This window comes from Montipora capricornis, chromosome 2, assembly GCF_036669925.1.
Source record: "Montipora capricornis isolate CH-2021 chromosome 2, ASM3666992v2, whole genome shotgun sequence".
Classification (NCBI taxonomy): Eukaryota; Metazoa; Cnidaria; class Anthozoa; order Scleractinia; family Acroporidae; genus Montipora; species Montipora capricornis.
Window position 1 is genome coordinate 61,431,096 of NC_090884.1, and position 6,984 is coordinate 61,438,079.

Below are 6,984 nucleotides of genomic sequence, written 5' to 3' on the forward strand. Positions count from 1 at the left end.
TCAGGTAGCGCATTCCATAACTTAGCTGACACTGAAGTAAGAAAAAGAAATAAGACCATGACTGGTTGTTCTAGGTTTATTGAGGGACAGAATGTAATTTCCGGGAACATCATGACAAGAAGACCGGAGAGAAAACTCAGTTAGGGATACTCCTTAGTATCTGGTTAGAAATCTTCCCTCTCACTACTTTTACCTCCGCAGTCTCGTGCTTCTCAAGTTGCCTCGTACATGCCCGAAAAGAATTCTGGGTAATTCTGCCATTCCACGACAAGGGAACACCCCCGAATTTTTCATTTCATAGATTTTTTATAAGTGTCGGCTCACCCAGTCCTACCGGCAAAATACAGCACCGATTGAAGTTTTTAGCTTTCAAAACTTGCCCAAATTGTATCGGTAGGTCCTGGAATTCGTGCACAGAAAGGCCAGAGAGACGGCTTCACTCGTGAACCGCCATGTCTACAACAACTGAAGCATTTTAGGCGTGCCAGTCTTCACGAAACCATCTCTCACCTCTGTCTCCAGAAGACCAGACATGCACGGTCGCACGATTCTTACAGTTACGTTTATGCATGTACAATCGACTGAAATATCAATTGCTCGTAAAAATAAAAATAAAAATAAAAAATTTCCAGCATCCTTTTTTGGCATGGTACGTATTGGAGAGCCAGAACATTTGCGCATGCACCGACGGAATGTTTGAACAAGAGAGAAAAATTGCAGTACCTCCAGACGTGGCGCTGGAGCGTCGTACCAAACGAGTCATCCCGGGATTTCGGCCCGTGCGATCGCTTTTGGACGCAGTTGACCCTTCGCTGCTTTCTGCTACCGACCTTGCCTCCCGGTACGGCATTGAGGGAGAGATATGTCGGCCCCTAAACCATATGTGACAAATCCCACGCCTACTCACAGCTCCAGACCGCCCTTGTCATTACAATTTAACCTAAGATTTCAATGGCTTATATATTCAAAGCAAAAGTCATTTTCTCTCTCATATGGTAAGCACTGGAGTCGCGTATTACAAAGTGTACGCACGCGCTCTGCTAAAGGTAACATAGACCCATGCGTAAACCTTCTTTCATCTCGAATTTCAGAGTAATTACAAGAGCTAATATCTTCCAGCCAGACATCACATTTACAGCTAAAAGACATAGCCCATACGGATAAATAACGAAATATGAAATATTTCAAGAAACATGCAGTCATTTTTTTAAAAGCAGCTGTACAAAATGCGGCCTGGATTCTCATTTTAAAACCTGTTAACTCAGTCAGTACGCATAAAATCAGGTAGCGCATTCCATAACTTAGCTGACACTGAAGTAAGAAAAAGAAATAAGACCATGACTGGTTGTTCTAGGTTTATTGAGGGACAGAATGTAATTTCCGGGAACATCATGACAAGAAGACCGGAGAGAAAACTCAGTTAGGGATACTCCTTAGTATCTGGTTAGAAATCTTCCCTCTCACTACTTTTACCTCCGCAGTCTCGTGCTTCTCAAGTTGCCTCGTACATGCCCGAAAAGAATTCTGGGTAATTCTGCCATTCCACGACAAGGGAACACCCCCGAATTTTTCATTTCATAGATTTTTTATAAGTGTCGGCTCACCCAGTCCTACCAGCAAAATACAGCACCGATTGAAGTTTTTAGCTTTCAAAACTTGCCCAAATTGTATCGGTAGGTCCTGGAATTCGTGCACAGAAAGGCCAGAGAGACAGCTTCACTCGTGAACCGCCATGTCTACAACAACTGAAGCATTTTAGGCGTGCCAGTCTTCACGAAACCATCTCTCACCTCTGTCTCCAGAAGACCAGACATGCACGGTCGCACGATTCTTACAGTTACGTTTATGCATGTACAATCGAATGAAATATCAATTGATCGTAAAACTAACCATAACAATCAACGACTTCCAGCATCCTTTTCTGGCATGGTACGTATGGGAGAGACAGAACATTTGCGCCTGCACCGACGGAATGTTTGAACAAGAGAGAAAAATTGCAGTACCTCCAGACGTGGCGCTGGAGCGTCGTACCAAACGAGTCATCCCGGGATTTCGGCCCGTGCGATCGCTTTTGGACGCAGTTGACCCTTCGCTGCTTTCTGCTACCGACCTTGCCTCCCGGTACGGCATTGAGGGAGAGATATGTCGGCCCCTAAACCATATGTGACAAATCCCACGCCTACTCACAGCTCCAGACCGCCCTTGTCATTACAATTTAACCTAAGATTTCAATGGCTTATATATTCAAAGCAAAAGTCATTTTCTCTCTCATATGGTAAGCACTGGAGTCGCGTATTACAAAGTGTACGCACGCGCTCTGCTAAAGGTAACATAGACCCATGCGTAAACCTTCTTTCATCTCGAATTTCAGAGTAATTACAAGAGCTAATATCTTCCAGCCAGACATCACATTTACAGCTAAAATATATAGCCCATACGGATAAATAACGAAGTATGAAATATTTCAATATACATGCAGTCATTTTTTTAAAAGCAGCTATACAAAATGCGGCCTGGATTCTCATTTTAAAACCTGTTAACTCAGTCAGTACGCATAAAATCAGGTAGCGCATTCCATAACTTAGCTGACACTGAAGTAAGAAAAAGAAATAAGACCATGACTGGTTGTTCTAGGTTTATTGAGGGACAGAATGTAATTTCCGGGAACATCATGACAAGAAGACCGGAGAGAAAACTCAGTTAGGGATACTCCTTAGTATCTGGTTAGAAATCTTCCCTCTCACTACTTTTACCTCCGCAGTCTCGTGCTTCTCAAGTTGCCTCGTACATGCCCGAAAAGAATTCTGGGTAATTCTGCCATTCCACGACAAGGGAACACCCCCGAATTTTTCATTTCATAGATTTTTTATAAGTGTCGGCTCACCCAGTCCTACCAGCAAAATACAGCACCGATTGAAGTTTTTAGCTTTCAAAACTTGCCCAAATTGTATCGGTAGGTCCTGGAATTCGTGCACAGAAAGGCCAGAGAGACAGCTTCACTCGTGAACCGCCATGTCTACAACAACTGAAGCATTTTAGGCGTGCCAGTCTTCACGAAACCATCTCTCACCTCTGTCTCCAGAAGACCAGACATGCACGGTCGCACGGTTCTTACAGTTACGTTTATGCATGTACAATCGACTGAAATATCAATTGCTCGTAAAAATAAAAATAAAAATAAAAAATTTCCAGCATCCTTTTTTGGCATGGTACGGATTGGAGAGCCAGAACATTTGCGCATGCACCGACGGAATGTTTGAACAAGAGAGAAAAATTGCAGTACCTCCAGACGTGGCGCTGGAGCGTCGTACCAAACGAGTCATCCCGGGATTTCGGCCCGTGCGATCGCTTTTGGACGCAGTTGACCCTTCGCTGCTTTCTGCTACCGACCTTGCCTCCCGGTACGGCATTGAGGGAGAGATATGTCGGCCCCTAAACCATATGTGACAAATCCCACGCCTACTCACAGCTCCAGACCGCCCTTGTCATTACAATTTAACCTAAGATTTCAATGGCTTATATATTCAAAGCAAAAGTCATTTTCTCTCTCATATGGTAAGCACTGGAGTCGCGTATTACAAAGTGTACGCACGCGCTCTGCTAAAGGTAACATAGACCCATGCGTAAACCTTCTTTCATCTCGAATTTCAGAGTAATTACAAGAGCTAATATCTTCCAGCCAGACATCACATTTACAGCTAAAAGACATAGCCCATACGGATAAATAACGAAATATGAAATATTTCAAGAAACATGCAGTCATTTTTTTAAAATCAGCTTTACAAAATGCGGCCTGGATTCTCATTTTAAAACCTGTTAACTCAGTCAGTACGCATAAAATCAGGTAGCGTTTTACATAAATTAGATTAAACTGAATTTTGAAAAAGAAATAAGTCCATGACTGGTTGTTCTAGGTTTATTGAGGTACAGAATGTAATTTCCGGGAACATCATGACAAGAAGACCGGAGAGAAAACTCAGTTAGGGATACTCCTTAGTATCTGGTTAGAAATCTTCCCTCTCACTACTTTTACCTCCGCAGTCTCGTGCTTCTCAAGTTGCCTCGTACATGCCCGAAAAGAATTCTGGGTAATTCTGCCATTCCACGACAAGGGAACACCCCCGAATTTTTCATTTCATAGATTTTTTATAAGTGTCGGCTCACCCAGTCCTACCAGCAAAATACAGCACCGATTGAAGTTTTTAGCTTTCAAAACTTGCCCAAATTGTATCGGTAGGTCCTGGAATTCGTGCACAGAAAGGCCAGAGAGACAGCTTCACTCGTGAACCGCCATGTCTACAACAACTGAAGCATTTTAGGCGTGCCAGTCTTCACGAAACCATCTCTCACCTCTGTCTCCAGAAGACCAGACATGCACGGTCGCACGGTTCTTACAGTTACGTTTATGCATGTACAATCGACTGAAATATCAATTGCTCGTAAAAATAAAAATAAAAATAAAAAATTTCCAGCATCCTTTTTTGGCATGGTACGTATTGGAGAGCCAGAACATTTGCGCATGCACCGACGGAATGTTTGAACAAGAGAGAAAAATTGCAGTACCTCCAGACGTGGCGCTGGAGCGTCGTACCAAACGAGTCATCCCGGGATTTCGGCCCGTGCGATCGCTTTTGGACGCAGTTGACCCTTCGCTGCTTTCTGCTACCGACCTTGCCTCCCGGTACGGCATTGAGGGAGAGATATGTCGGCCCCTAAACCATATGTGACAAATCCCACGCCTACTCACAGCTCCAGACCGCCCTTGTCATTACAATTTAACCTAAGATTTCAATGGCTTATATATTCAAAGCAAAAGTCATTTTCTCTCTCATATGGTAAGCACTGGAGTCGCGTATTACAAAGTGTACGCACGCGCTCTGCTAAAGGTAACATAGACCCATGCGTAAACCTTCTTTCATCTCGAATTTCAGAGTAATTACAAGAGCTAATATCTTCCAGCCAGACATCACATTTACAGCTAAAAGACATAGCCCATACGGATAAATAACGAAATATGAAATATTTCAAGAAACATGCAGTCATTTTTTTAAAAGCAGCTCTACAAAATGCGGCCTGGATTCTCATTTTAAAACCTGTTAACTCAGTCAGTACGCATAAAATCAGGTAGCGCATTCCATAACTTAGCTGACACTGAAGTAAGAAAAAGAAATAAGACCATGACTGGTTGTTCTAGGTTTATTGAGGGACAGAATGTAATTTCCGGGAACATCATGACAAGAAGACCGGAGAGAAAACTCAGTTAGGGATACTCCTTAGTATCTGGTTAGAAATCTTCCCTCTCACTACTTTTACCTCCGCAGTCTCGTGCTTCTCAAGTTGCCTCGTACATGCCCGAAAAGAATTCTGGGTAATTCTGCCATTCCACGACAAGGGAACACCCCCGAATTTTTCATTTCATAGATTTTTTATAAGTGTCGGCTCACCCAGTCCTACCGGCAAAATACAGCACCGATTGAAGTTTTTAGCTTTCAAAACTTGCCCAAATTGTATCGGTAGGTCCTGGAATTCGTGCACAGAAAGGCCAGAGAGACGGCTTCACTCGTGAACCGCCATGTCTACAACAACTGAAGCATTTTAGGCGTGCCAGTCTTCACGAAACCATCTCTCACCTCTGTCTCCAGAAGACCAGACATGCACGGTCGCACGGTTCTTACAGTTACGTTTATGCATGTACAATCGACTGAAATATCAATTGCTCGTAAAAATAAAAATAAAAATAAAAAATTTCCAGCATCCTTTTTTGGCATGGTACGTATTGGAGAGCCAGAACATTTGCGCATGCACCGACGGAATGTTTGAACAAGAGAGAAAAATTGCAGTACCTCCAGACGTGGCGCTGGAGCGTCGTACCAAACGAGTCATCCCGGGATTTCGGCCCGTGCGATCGCTTTTGGACGCAGTTGACCCTTCGCTGCTTTCTGCTACCGACCTTGCCTCCCGGTACGGCATTGAGGGAGAGATATGTCGGCCCCTAAACCATATGTGACAAATCCCACGCCTACTCACAGCTCCAGACCGCCCTTGTCATTACAATTTAACCTAAGATTTCAATGGCTTATATATTCAAAGCAAAAGTCATTTTCTCTCTCATATGGTAAGCACTGGAGTCGCGTATTACAAAGTGTACGCACGCGCTCTGCTAAAGGTAACATAGACCCATGCGTAAACCTTCTTTCATCTCGAATTTCAGAGTAATTACAAGAGCTAATATCTTCCAGCCAGACATCACATTTACAGCTAAAAGACATAGCCCATACGGATAAATAACGAAATATGAAATATTTCAAGAAACATGCAGTCATTTTTTTAAAAGCAGCTTTACAAAATGCGGCCTGGATTCTCATTTTAAAACCTGTTAACTCAGTCAGTACGCATAAAATCAGGTAGCGCATTCCATAACTTAGCTGACACTGAAGTAAGAAAAAGAAATAAGACCATGACTGGTTGTTCTAGGTTTATTGAGGGACAGAATGTAATTTCCGGGAACATCATGACAAGAAGACCGGAGAGAAAACTCAGTTAGGGATACTCCTTAGTATCTGGTTAGAAATCTTCCCTCTCACTACTTTTACCTCCGCAGTCTCGTGCTTCTCAAGTTGCCTCGTACATGCCCGAAAAGAATTCTGGGTAATTCTGCCATTCCACGACAAGGGAACACCCCCGAATTTTTCATTTCATAGATTTTTTATAAGTGTCGGCTCACCCAGTCCTACCGGCAAAATACAGCACCGATTGAAGTTTTTAGCTTTCAAAACTTGCCCAAATTGTATCGGTAGGTCCTGGAATTCGTGCACAGAAAGGCCAGAGAGACGGCTTCACTCGTGAACCGCCATGTCTACAACAACTGAAGCATTTTAGGCGTGCCAGTCTTCACGAAACCATCTCTCACCTCTGTCTCCAGAAGACCAGACATGCACGGTCGCACGGTTCTTACAGTTACGTTTATGCATGTACAATCGACTG